Source organism: Corvus brachyrhynchos, unplaced genomic scaffold (genome assembly GCF_000691975.1).
Source record: "Corvus brachyrhynchos isolate BGI_N302 unplaced genomic scaffold, ASM69197v1 scaffold334, whole genome shotgun sequence".
NCBI lineage: Eukaryota > Metazoa > Chordata > Aves > Passeriformes > Corvidae > Corvus > Corvus brachyrhynchos.
Genome location: NW_008238316.1, coordinates 1,412,834 through 1,425,704, shown reverse-complemented (window position 1 = coordinate 1,425,704; position 12,871 = coordinate 1,412,834). Strand labels below are relative to the sequence as shown.

Here is a 12,871-nt window from a genome sequence, read left to right as displayed (position 1 = left end):
CCGGGCCCACGTTGAGGCCTTTTCCCCTTGTCCTGTCCCTGTTCCCTGGCAGCAGAGCCCGACCCCCCCGGCTGCCCCCTCCTGTCAGGGAGATGTGCAGAGTGGGAATGTCTGATTCCCAGATCACCCAAGTTGCCAGAAGCCAGAGACCAAAAAGGTACAGCCTTTTATTTAATCAAATCACTTCAACGATGCATCACACATCTTACAGAACCCATTTTTTAAGAAGCCAGGCAAATTCCCCAGACACAAGGCTTCACTAACAAGCTGAAGTTGTTTAAAATAATTTCTTCACTTTGGTTTTTAGCATAAGGAAGTGCAAAGCCTTCTCCTCTGTTAATTAATGTGAAGTCGTTGGTTTATGACACACTTTTGCCAGCAACTTCCCTCTTGCATCAAGCCCCTATCAGGATGTTTATCGGGAAGCATTTATTTAATAACATGGGGCTTTAAATTGGTTCCTTTAATGACAGTATTTCACCCGTGGTGTGTGAGAGCTGGAACACAACATATACAGATATTTTCTTGGTAATGTGTAACTGCAGAGCTGGCATGCAAAAAAACAAGCGAGGCATTAAGGGAATGGAAAATAAGGCAGAAATCACAGAACCAGTCACGGTTTGGGTTGGACAGGGCCTTAAAGCCCATCCAGTACCACCCCTGCTATGGGCAGGGACACTTTCCATCATCCCAGATGGCTCCAAGCCCCAGTGTCCAGCCTGGCCTTGGACACTGCCAGGGATCCAGGGGCAGCCCCAGCTTCTCTGGGTACCCTGTGCCATGGCCTGCCCACCCTCCCAGGGAGGATTCCCCCAGACTGTGCTCTTATCTGGGATTGTCCAGACCCAGCGGCAGCACCATCACTTGGCCTTGTTAAACCTCATGAGATTCCCATGGGCCACTTCCCAAGCTCGTCCAGGCCCCTCTGGATGACCCTGTCCTTGGGCTGTGTCACTGCACCCTCAGCTCCATGTCTCCTGCACGGCTGCTGAGGGTGCTCTTGATTTTCTGTGGATTTTGTGTGGAAGGGGTTACAGAACTGGATTTCCAGCTCGTGGTGGCAACAGGCATGCCCTTGGGCTGAAAGGAAGAGATGGACAGCCCTGCAAGCAACACAGAGATTTTTTTTTTGGAGAGGGGTAAAAGCTACACAAAGACTGAGAAGTTGCATTCCCATTCAAAAGAGGGGTCACTGCATTTGCTGGGAAAACCACGATTTCATCCGTCCTCAGTCAAGGCTCCTGGTCCTCCATGTCCAAAGCTAAATTATTTCTCTCCTCAGAGCAGGACAGCAGGCAATTGGGACACACAAAGTTTCACCCTTTCCTTCTCACAGTTGTCCTCTGTTTCCCAACCAGCACAATCTCCCTGTCAGTGTGGGGGTCTTTCCAAGGGAACACTGTCTTGGTTGTTGCTTGGACATTAAATTCTCCTGAGTCTTGTGGATGGTTTCTTAAAATCAGCAATCCCTGAACAGTTTGGATGGGTGGCTTAGCAAAAGCACTTTCCCTCTGCTGCCACTGAGGTCACCTGGGGCTTGGTGGGACACACATCTTTTATCACTTCATACACTCAAACATGCAGTGTCCTTTGATATTCTCTCCTTTGCCTTTATTTATCTCCAAAATAGGCCAAGAAACTCCTGTGGGATGGAGCATCCCCGAACTAACTCTTGGACAGCACCAGGGAGATTAAAATCACTGTTCAAACAACCAATTCTGCAAAGTCTTTGCTCTTTTCTGGAATCCTGACATTCCTTTTGTCCTGGAGGTTCTGACTCCCTCTCAGCTGATCCCACTGCAGGCTGCTCCATCCCTCCCAACCCCTCTGCGATGCAGGGACTGTCTGTCTGCTGCTCTGAACAATCCAGAATATGTTACACATCTCCTGCATTATTTATACTGGCTACTTACAAGTTGATTTTTATTTATTTAAAGTTTCCATCTGTAGGTTCTGGCTCTCTTTCAAAATCTCCCCCTTTCCACCATGTTCTAATGGATATCTGTTCTCTGGGAACATCTGTCCTTTAGGCCCCTGTTAGATGTAACAGTGACACCATTTTCCATCTTATCACATGCACACAGTTTTCTGTTTGTTTTTTAAATCCCCACAATGTTACAGCTTCCTTTCGTCGTAAACCTTGCAGCTCACACACTTCCTTAACAAAAAGGATTTCTATTTTTCAGGCCCTGCTATGAAATGTCCAGAACTAAAGATAACATGGAACAGGGTGCCCAGAGAAGCTGGGGCTGCCCCTGGATCCCCGGCAGTGTCCAAGGCCAGGCTGGATGGGGCTTGGAGCAGCCTGGGGTAGTGGAAGGTCTCCCTGCCCATGGCAGGGGATGGAATGGGATGGGCTTTGAAGTCCTTTCCAACCCAAACCATTCTGGGATGATTCCTTGATGATGATTCTGGGAGAGGCATCTTTTGTATTTTACAGCTCTTGGCCAGTGAGTGGCAATGCCCAGCTCAGCACTCATCACCCGAGGGTGGGATTTTTGTCTTCTTCCCTTTGCATCCACCTCCAAGGGATTTCACCTGCCACAGCCTTACCCAGCAGTTAATTCTGCCTCAATCCTTCTGCAGTTTTCCACAGTCAGCACTCGGCTTCAGTGCTCTGGAGAAAGCACCGGCAGCACACACACGCCATGTCTTTCGCAGCTCATTTACCAGTTGAGTATCACAGGTTTGTGCAGATTCCTTGGAGACTCTGCTGCTGTCATCCTCTCACTCAGGAAACTGCTCAGTTTCTCCAGCCTTCTGTTTCCTATCTTTTGACCAATTTTTTCACTGATCTGTAGAGCATTCCTTTTCTTTCTCATCCTTTTGGCTTTAATCCCACATCCTCAGAGGGTCGGACACAGAGCACAGCACACTTGTGATGATCATACTCCTGTTTCACTGATGAGGACCCATTTCGGGGTTCATTTGGTCCTTTTAACCATCATCTTGGTATCACTCTGGGGGTGCTACTCTGCAGATTTCCCATCCCTGGAAGTGTCCAAAGCCAGGTTGGACAGGGCTTGGAGCAGCCTGGGAGAGTGGAAGGTGGCAGGGGGGCTGGAACTAGAAGAGCTTTAAGGTCTCTTCCAACCTAAACCATTCTGGGATTCTATGATAAAATGCCCCCTCTTTTTCCTCTTTCTCAGTAGTTTTAGGATTCTTCACCTAGAGGGAAGACTGCTGAGTGATGCCCCTGTGTCAGCAAACCTTCCAGTGACCCTGAATTCCTCCAGGAAGCTTCCTTTGAGGACACCAAGCCCTTGTCCTGGTCCCCACGCACTGCCAGTGCCTCCTAAGGCAGGTGTCAGTGTATTTTGATGCACACTTTAGGAAGCCGGACCCCCACACTGCGTGCTGGTTCTCCTGCGAGGTGGGGTGAGCACTGATGGTGCCAGTTTGCCTCTGTACGAGGCTGAGGTGCCCCACAGTCAGATCGTGCTGAATTCCTCCCTCCTGTAGCCAGAACTGCACAGCTTGATCCCCCAGCCACCTCCTGGAGCTCCCCTTGGGAGGGCTCTGCCTCCAGCTCTGTCCCTGTGGCTGAGCTGCTGCAGCTCCCCCACCCCAGCGGAGGTTTCCTACCTCAAGGAACAGGGCTGCTCACTTAGAGCCCGAGATCCACCCTGGCTTGGTTCCATTTTCTGGTTTGTTTGGGGATTTTTGGAGGGGAGGAGGCAGATGGGCTGCTTTCATGAAAATCAGTTCCAAGGCTGCTACAATAACCTACTTCTTGCTAGTCTGGCACCTTCCTCCTACTCCTCAGGCAAGGTTGGATTCACACCTGCAGCCAATTCAAACTCGATGGAATCAGGTTCAGAACTTGATATTTCAGATCTAAAATTTTATTTATTCTGCCTTTATTACATACCTAGGCTCTGAACTATTTAGAGTAAATCACAGCTCTGGGAGGAACAGGTTTCCTGGCAAATTCTGGAGTTGTGAAAGCTTCAGCTACATGCTACGACCAAACACTTTCCCTAAAAAAAAAGTTGAACTTCCATACGCTGAAACTCTTGTTTTGTTTACAGCAGCCCCCCTGCTCTTAGTCCCTAACACAATGGCTTATGATTATTAAATTTTCTGCTGCATTTGTTCTACTAATCCACACAGTCAACAAAATTCTTTTGTGTAATTCTTGTGTCCTTCACAGCACTACAGGAGCTTCAAAACCTGGATCAAAGACCTTGACCAAAGTCACTAAAGAAGTGTTAGGGCGGGCTGCTCATGAGACCTGTCCCTCAGGAATGCTTCTGATTCCTCCCCTGCACCTGGAGCTTACCTCATTCTGTCCCAGTCCCCCTTTTTCCCAGCTCCTTATCTGCCTTAGCCAGCTCCTTATAATTCCTGTATTAATCTGCGCCATCTCCGCTTTCAATAATAATTTCCTCTGGGAACTGCACTGAATAAATGCTGCCTATAAATCCAGAGAGCTTAAGCCCCCTGCATCTCTGTAGTGTGAGATGTTCACTGGCTCAGCAAAAAAGAACCAGCCTGGTACTCAGATAAAATCACCTGCTGAGCAGAATTTTCCCTTTTATCCCACTTTTCACTCAGGATCTTCTGGATTACTCTCTGTTCCAAACCTGACCCAAGAAATCAGCAGATCTGCATGGACTTCCCGGGATCTCTTTTTGCCCAGTGTTCTCACATCAGAATGCATTATTCCCAGATGGAAATAAACATGAAAGGTTTTTGCTAGGGACCGGAGATAACGATCAGAAAAGTAATGGATTCACTTTCTCCAAAGGAAGTCACTAACAAAAGCAAGAGCTTTGCTATGCTTTAGCCAAATAAATCATGCAGACTCAGCAACAAAAAATCCCAACAAAAAGGAGAATTGGATTTGCAGGATGATTTTCCAGCTCCCTCCTTTGACAGCAACATTAAACTGATGTGGATGTAGAAGGGGAATGGAAATCTTGCCCTGACAATTGCTGTGGCAAGAATTAGTTCCCGCCATTCGAGAACAACTGCTCCATATTGCTCATCAAGGTTTGAATCTTTATCTGAATTTTTCCTAGGAAAGAAATGACTTTTCCTTCATTGCAGTTTACGTTGGAACCTGAGTTCAGTGGCCAGGAAAAGGAACCTGCCACATTACCTCCTCCTCCTCCTCCCCTCCTGCCAGAATTCCACAAGTGGAAACACGACTTGAAGGGAGATAATCCTGGTCATGAGATGTGCATTCCCAACAAAACCAAACCTCTTTTCCCTGTGGTCCAGCAGAGCTGCGGAGCTGATTTCTATCTTGTCATTCCAATCAACAAATTCTCGGTGCCACAGAGCAGCCAGCATTCCAGAGGGACACGTTTTTCATCCTTTCCCCACCACATTTTTGGAGTTAATATTTCAAAGACATGACCTTCATCATGGAAGCATGGTTCTCATTGTGTGTCTGTACAGACATCCTAAAACATTCCTGAATTCAACACCAGGAAACAAGGGAAAAAAAATAATGTTGTTTTCAGGAAGTGCAGTGGACAAATTGGCAAATGAAAACCATCCAGAGGTGAACTCAGCCTCTAGGAATACAGGTTATTACAAATTATTCGAGAGAGGATTTTGGGAATCATTTCCAGCAAAAACATGCCCATATTAAAAGGGAATTACCACAGTACCTTAACTGCACTTCTCAGCCATAGCTGTGGAGATTATATGTTGATCACCTGGAAAACATAAAATAGAAGATTAATGATGTTGTTCATATCTTAATTGCTGATTAAGAAGAGCAACTAATCTCACACGTTTTCCTTTGTTTAAATAGTTTTCACTTCCCAAACAAACAGAGAAGAGCAGAACACACAGCTTTCAATATCTGCTATTTTATTCCTGATAAAGGCAGCTTCAAATAAGAAAAATAACAAGAAAACACTGCCTGAGGTTTTCATTAAAGTACTTTACATATTTTCATGAAGGCTGTCAACTCAGAAACCAAGGAGAAATTCATAACAAGTTTTATCCTTCTAAAATACCCACCCTAAAACACATCAGGCACTTATCTGTAATTTGTTTCGACTCAAATATATTCGCTGCCCTTCCCCAAGATGAAATATTCAACAGGAAATTCTCTGACTGGCTCTTTCCAGCTCCTTTTTCCCGTGTGCCTGTGAGTTATCCCAGGGATGGACAACACAACGGGGGGCTGCAGGGCTATTTGGGGGCTGCTTCTCCAGTGTTTATCCAACTGAGACAGTGCCATGGGGGAATTCAGGAAAATTCAAGAGGCATTTGGGCCTCCAGGCATGGATTGGCTTGGAGGTTTCCCCTTTCTCCCAGCGCCAAAGGGAAACACAGGGCGGAGACCCCAGCGCTCCAAATGGGGAGGGAGAGACCCAGGATAGAGGGAGGCACCTTGAAACTTGTTATTGGGGGGCTTAAAAATCAAATTGCTCAGGTGCTGGGCTCATTTCACCTCTTGCTTTTGGGAAAATCCAGGTCCTTATAAACACATCCAATTCCTTCCCAATATCCCATCCATCCCTGCCCTCTGGCACTGGGAAGCCATTCCCTGTGTCCTGTCTCTCCATCCCTTGTCCCCAGTCCCTCTCCAGCTCTCCTGGAGCCCCTTTAGGCTCTGGAATGGACTTGGAGTTGCCTCTGGAGCCTTCTCTTCTCCCACTCTGTTTAAAGCAGAGAACAGGAATTCTTTCAGGAGGAAGGTTCAGCAATATGTTTCTATGCTGGAAACATTTATTTTTCTTTTTTAAAATATATTAGAACTGTTGGATGTCTTCAGAAATCCAAACAAATGTCTGCTGTAATGAACTGCGTGTTGTCTATCCCTTATTTTCATCCAGTTGTACTGGTTTTTTTGTTTTTGTAGATATATTTATATATAGAAGAGATAAATGATTTGGTCAGGCAGACCTGGGAAAAGCGATGCACTCCCACACACATCTGGTGTCTTGTTAATGAAGCTTTACCCATTTTTACTCAGTTAAATTCTGAAGGCCAATAAAATACCTTCTTGTTTCCCCGTATGGAATATTTTGTTGGAAGTCAACACAACATCCATGTATTTCCCCAAATTTCCGTCAGCCTTCAAAGCTGGGAGTTATCTCCTAAATCTGACTGCCCAATGTGCTGTGGATTTATTCCACCCCTGAACAAGGCAGCAGTTTGGGTTATTGCAAAGCAATCCCCGTGTGCCTAAAATTCCCTATTTCTGCTTGGAGAGTATGGCAAGCTGGCTAATTCCAATGGAATGTGGGTGCTGTGCTGTCCAGCCTGGAGAGGAGAAGGCTCCAGGGAGAACTTAGAGCCTCTTCCAGTACCTAAAGGGGCTCCAGGAGAGCTGGAGAGGGACTGGGGACAAGGCATGGAGGGCCAGGACACAGGGAATGGCTTCCCAGTGCCAGAGGGCAGGGATGGATGGGATATTGGGAAGGAATTGTTCCCTGGGAGGGTGGGCAGGCCCTGGCACAGGGTGCCCAGAGCAGCTGGGGCTGCCCCTGGATCCCTGGCAGTGCCCAAGGCCAGGCTGGACATTGGGGCTTGAAGCAGCCTGGGACAGTGGGAGGTGTCCCTGCCCATGGCAGGGGTGGGGATGGGAGGTCTTTAAGGTCCTTTCCAAAATTGAGGATGGGAGGAAAACTGCTCTGGGCTATGTGAAACACAGGCATGTTCTGCCAGCAGTGTGGTCACCTCTGGATTCCACATCCCACTAAAAGAATTCCATATTCTACGCCCAAAAATCCACACCGCTGAGGCTGCAATTGCTTCGCCCAGAGAATTCCCAATCCCTCAGGCGTGGAGGAGAGGGAGAGGGTCGAAATGAATTGCACTGCCACGAGAACAGAGTTTCCTCCTTGCTTTACTCAGAGATTAATGCCCATTGTCAGCAGCTTTTATGATAAATTATCGTCATTGTGAATTTTGGAAATGAAGATGCATCATGCTGTGTGTTGTTCACACACTGCAGAACACTTCTCCTCTAATCAGCAAGGGCTTGGAGTTCCGGAGATTGTTTTGCAGGAAAAAGAATTGGCTGTTTGGATGGGAATTGGTTTGGATTTCAATGTTGTAAATAGAGCCAGAGACTTCAATTCTGAGTTTCACTGGAAGGTGACGACAGAACCTTGGGCTGTGGCTGTTCCATCAGCCTGGGCTTCGGTGTGACAGGAGCAGGCAAAAGCAAGAGCTGCTGGATCCACTTCATCCACACTGTCTACAATTTTGGGGTTTACTTTGGATTTTACACTATCCCTGGGAAGGATCAGTCACCCCGTTGGACTCTTAAACCCTGTTAGTGGAAGCAGAGCATTTGATACCCACTGGACACCAAATTTGCTTTAGGTTCCTCATCCACATGCACAAAACCACACGGAATCGACCCAAAATTCAATGAACAAGAATAAGCACCAATGGCAGTAGAACCATTGTAAGATATTGTGCTCACTACCTGCATATTCCAGGCTGAAATTAAAGAATAACTTCATTTCTACAGTTGGTGAGTGCCTGAATAAACAACTCCCATCGTTAAATCTGTAGCATTATTTTGGTGCATTGCTAAAATTCTCATTTTTGAGGACAGCCTTCTCCTTCTTAAAGGCCTTGGAGATGATTAAAGGGATGGAAAGGCTGGGAGAGCTGGTATTGTTCAGCCTGGAGAGCAGAAGGCTCCAGGGAGAGCTCAGAGCCCCTTGCAGGGCCTAAAGGGGCTCCAGGAGACATGGAGAGGGACTCAGGACAAGGGACAGAGGGACAGGACACAGGGAATGGCTTCCCACTGCCAGAGGGCAGGGCTGGATGGGATATTGGGCAGGAATTGTTCCCTGGGAGGGTGGGCAGGCCCTGGCACAGGGTGCCCAGAGCAGCTGGGGCTGCCCCTGGATCCCTGGCAGTGCCCAAGGCCAGGTTGGACACTGGGGCTTGGAGCAGCCTGGGACAGTGGGAGGTGTCCCTGCCCATGGAACTGGAAGAGCTTTGATGTCCCTTCCAACACAAACCATTCCATGTTTCTGTGATTAAAATAGTGGGGTTAGGAATTGGATTATGGGAGTGGGGTGAGAGGTGGGGATGAGGTTTAGGTTTAAAGTCAGGGCTCCAGGTTTTTGGTGGTTACACCTCTCAAAAGAGGCCCTGCAAGCCCCTTCCCAGTCTGACCCCACCTGAACCCCCCTGACCTCCCCAGGTACCATTAGTTGGGAATTTAGAAGAAGATCACCTTCATTAATTTCTTGGCCCTGTTCTGTTTATTTCTGCCCAAAGTTTACCTTTTCTCCCCAGCATGAGGTTTTCACTCGGCTTACTCTCCACCAAAAGAAGTAACTCATGTAAGCGCTCAGGAATGTTAAAAACCAGCCTGAAGAGCAGTGTTATCTCAGCTAAGGAAAGCAAATTCATACTTCTAATGAAGCAAGAGTCCTAAATCTTTCCTGCAGCTTTGAAAATTACCCTCTTTATTTTAATTAAGCCAGTGTTACCTGTAACGATGCTTACACTGTGTACATTTTCCTACACCACCCCCCAGCAAACTCCATCTCTGCACTTCTCTCAGTGGCTGATCTGGCATTTTGATGCAGAATTTTAGAAACTTTTATCCCTAACTCAAGAAATTAAAGAATACTGATCAGATCTTGAAATAGTCACAGAATCTGCTTTCTGCAAAGACCAATCACTCCTTTTTTTTGCTGCTTGCAAGGCACATTCATGCACCAAAATTGGTTGGGGTGGGGGCAGCAGAATTCTTTTGCTTTCAAGATTTTTTCTCCTCATCTGCGACAAAAAAACAGGGTTTGATTTTGCCTGAAAAGTGTGCAAAGTTTTCAGCAGAAAAAATACAAGTGCAACTATATCCTCTAGAACTAATACAACTCATCTGCTCCAGGTTTGAGTTACAAATATGCACTCATTTACTGGTAAAATGTCCAGGTTTTGTTCCTAGAATCTCTTGGAAAAGAGCCATCTTCCAAAAAGCCTCCATCAAATACTACAAATATGTAAAGGCTACTACCCTGGCATTTTTATGAAAAGTTTTCTTGTCAAGTTGGAGCCATGAAAATCTGATTTGCTGCCAACTTTTTTGTGGAAAATCAACGCAGTCATGTTTTTCTTGGCAATGGGAAGTAAGCTTGAGTCAAAGGAAGATTTGTTTTAGCATTATTTCATGTTTTCTGAATACATTTCATATATATTTATGTCTGCCTCTGTTTCTGCTGCACGGAAATGCTGCTCTCACCCAGCTGGTGGAACTTGCTTGGCTGCACATGGGAGCAGCGATCGAATTCCAAAATGAAAATCCGAGTTCTCTATTTTTCTTCTGTGCTCTGTGCCACACAAACTCACAACTGCACCCAAAGTGTATTTAAGGAATTTACTGCTTATGATAAAATTAAACCTCCAAAGTAGTTTTAAAAAGATTTAGGGATCTTTTCCTAAGGGCAGGTTGCTCAAAATTCCGCAGTGCCTTGGAAAATGTTTGGTTTTAGGGATTTCAAGCTGCTCAAGGTAGAACCTAAGAGTCCAGTGCAGCATTCTGATAAATCAGAGCAGAAAATGGAATTCAATAAGGCACTGAACTTTCCAGATTTTTGAAAACTCGATGTGTGGGAGGTTCATAACCCACCCAACAGATGACAGGGATCCTCTGCTGCAAGATGTCGAGTGTGACAGCCTGGCCAGGAGCTGAGAATTCCAACAAGTGAGGATTTCAACTGGTTTGTAGAACCCCAGAAAGATTTGGGTTGGAAGGGACCTAAAAGACCATCCAGTGCCACCCCCACCTGGCCTTGGACGCTGCCAGGGATCCAGGGGCAGCCCCAGCTGCTCTGGGCACCCTGTGCCAGGGCCTGCCCACCCTCCCAGGGAACAATTCCTTCCCAATATCCCATCCATCTCTGCCCTCTGGCACTGGGAAGCCATTCCCTGTGTCCTGGCCCTCCACCCCTTGTCCCCAGTCCCTCTCCAGCTCTCCTGGAGCCCCTTTAGGTACTGGAAGAGGTTCTGAGTTGTCCCCAGAGCTTCTCTTCTCCAGATGAACACTCCCATCCCTGGAATGTGGTGTGCAGGTAGCACAGGGGCACTGCTGTGTTCCTCCCCATCATATTCCTTTTGGAAGATGTCTTAAAGCACAAAAGAAATGGGTCCTCCAACAAGGAGCATCCCAGTGGTTTGACATGAGGAGAAATGTAAAAAGTACCTTTTCTCTGGCTAATTCAGGCTGCAGTGGCTTTAGCTCTCTTAATCCTGACTTCCTTCTAAACGCAGAAAATGGTGCCAGCCCTCTGCTCTGAAATGCTCTTATGCATCAGGAAGCTGGAGAGAAACCCAAGGAGAGGCAGAACTCATGGATCTGTCCTCAGCAGTTCCAGCTCCGCCAAGTGCCCAGCTGGCAGTACCCACGCGTGTGGGGTCCCTGCCCACGGCCAGCTGCTCCTCACTCTGTTCTGGCCAGGCTCCCACTCCCCCAGCCCTGCTGGGAGCATGGACCACGGAGTGCTCCGCAGTCTGTTGCCATCACAGCCAAATGAGTGGAAGGGCCGGGTTCATTTGGCGAGAAACCCCTGGAAGCTCCACAGCTGTGGCGTTTGGGGAGGTGTGAAGGCAGGGACAGTGGTGGGGAACAGCACGCTGTCCTTCTTGGCACAGACAGGGAGAAACTGGGAACAGCCTTTCCAGTCTGGAAAGATGGGGCACCTAACTCCAATGTGCATTTCCAGTCTCAGTCCTCAGGGGAATTCAGGTCTGCACCTAAAGGATGCAGGGTTCAGTCAGATCCACGTTGCTGCAGTTACAAACTGACAGCGAGAGGCACCAAATGCAAAACGCACACAGGACAGGAAAGGAATTTATCTGTGCAAACTGATGGATGCAAATGGAGCTGCAGCTGCTCCTGGGCCATAAACACAACGTTGTGCTTTCAGCCACAAGCTGGGCTCAACCAGCATGTGGATGTTCCCAGACACAATCCCTCACTCGAACTCCAGGCATTCCCACAGCCCAGGAGGTTTTTAAATAGGACTGACATGAACTTGCACAACGTAATTACACCGTGCTTCTGAAACAAAGGGATGCTCTTCCACATTTTTCATACTCATCCCTGTCCTCCTGAAATCTCCCTCCTACTCTCCAGCTTAATAAGGTTCAGGAATGTCTGAATAGCACAGTGAGGTGTAAAGGCTCCCACAGTCTTTCATCCCCCAGTCTGTGTAATATTTTCTGCGTAATATTTATGTAAGCCCATTTTAGGCTGTGTTTGGCTTGGTTAATATTTTTCCCACTTACACGGAACTATTCAAGGAAACCTTCAGGAATGTAGAGATTTATGGCTCCAGACACATGCGCTCCCAGCTATTTTTCCTCCATCAGCCCTCTATCCGCTGATAAACAAAACTAAAGAAAAACTAAAGATGAAATCAGAAATTCATGTCCTTTAATGCTCAAGACAACACCCACATTTGCAAGAACTCTGGCACCTGAAAGCAAGGGGGTACCTCCAAGGTCATTCCTGTTAAGGATCACACGTGAGCAGTGACCTTACATATACGAATTCCCACAAATCTCTCCAGAGTTGAACCTCGAGTTACCTACAGGCCTGTCACTGGTGGTGTCCCCAGGGTTCAGTACTGGGCATGGGATTGTTCAATATATTCATCAATGACTGGGGAAGAACAACCTGAGGCACCAGCATCAGCTGCTGGAGCAGTTCTGCAGGGAAGGACCTGGGCATCCTGAGGGTACACCGAGCTGTCCCTGAGCCAGCAGAGTGTCCTGGGGGTCCTGGGGGACACCGAGCTGTCCCTGAGCCTGCACAGTGTCCTGGGGCCAAGGAGGCCAATGGGATCCTGGGGGCAGCAGGACAGAAGAGCATTCCCAGCAGGGCAGGGAGGGATCCTGCCCCTCTGGGCAGCCCCGGAGGCACCTCTGG

The 12,871-nt window shown here is 47.5% G+C and overlaps 1 protein-coding gene across 13 annotated transcripts in view; it reads right to left on the bottom strand.

Annotated features, from left to right (window-relative positions):
• Window positions 1-12,871, bottom strand: part of PCDH15 (protocadherin related 15) — a 572,690-nt gene that overhangs the window by 400,842 nt on the left and 158,977 nt on the right. For all 13 annotated transcript variants that reach the window (XM_017733770.1, XM_008633276.2, XM_017733771.1 and 10 more), the window contains one exon: window positions 5,622-5,669. The gene's annotated coding sequence lies outside the window, so the exon portion shown is untranslated. The remainder of the gene's footprint in view (window positions 1-5,621; window positions 5,670-12,871) is intronic.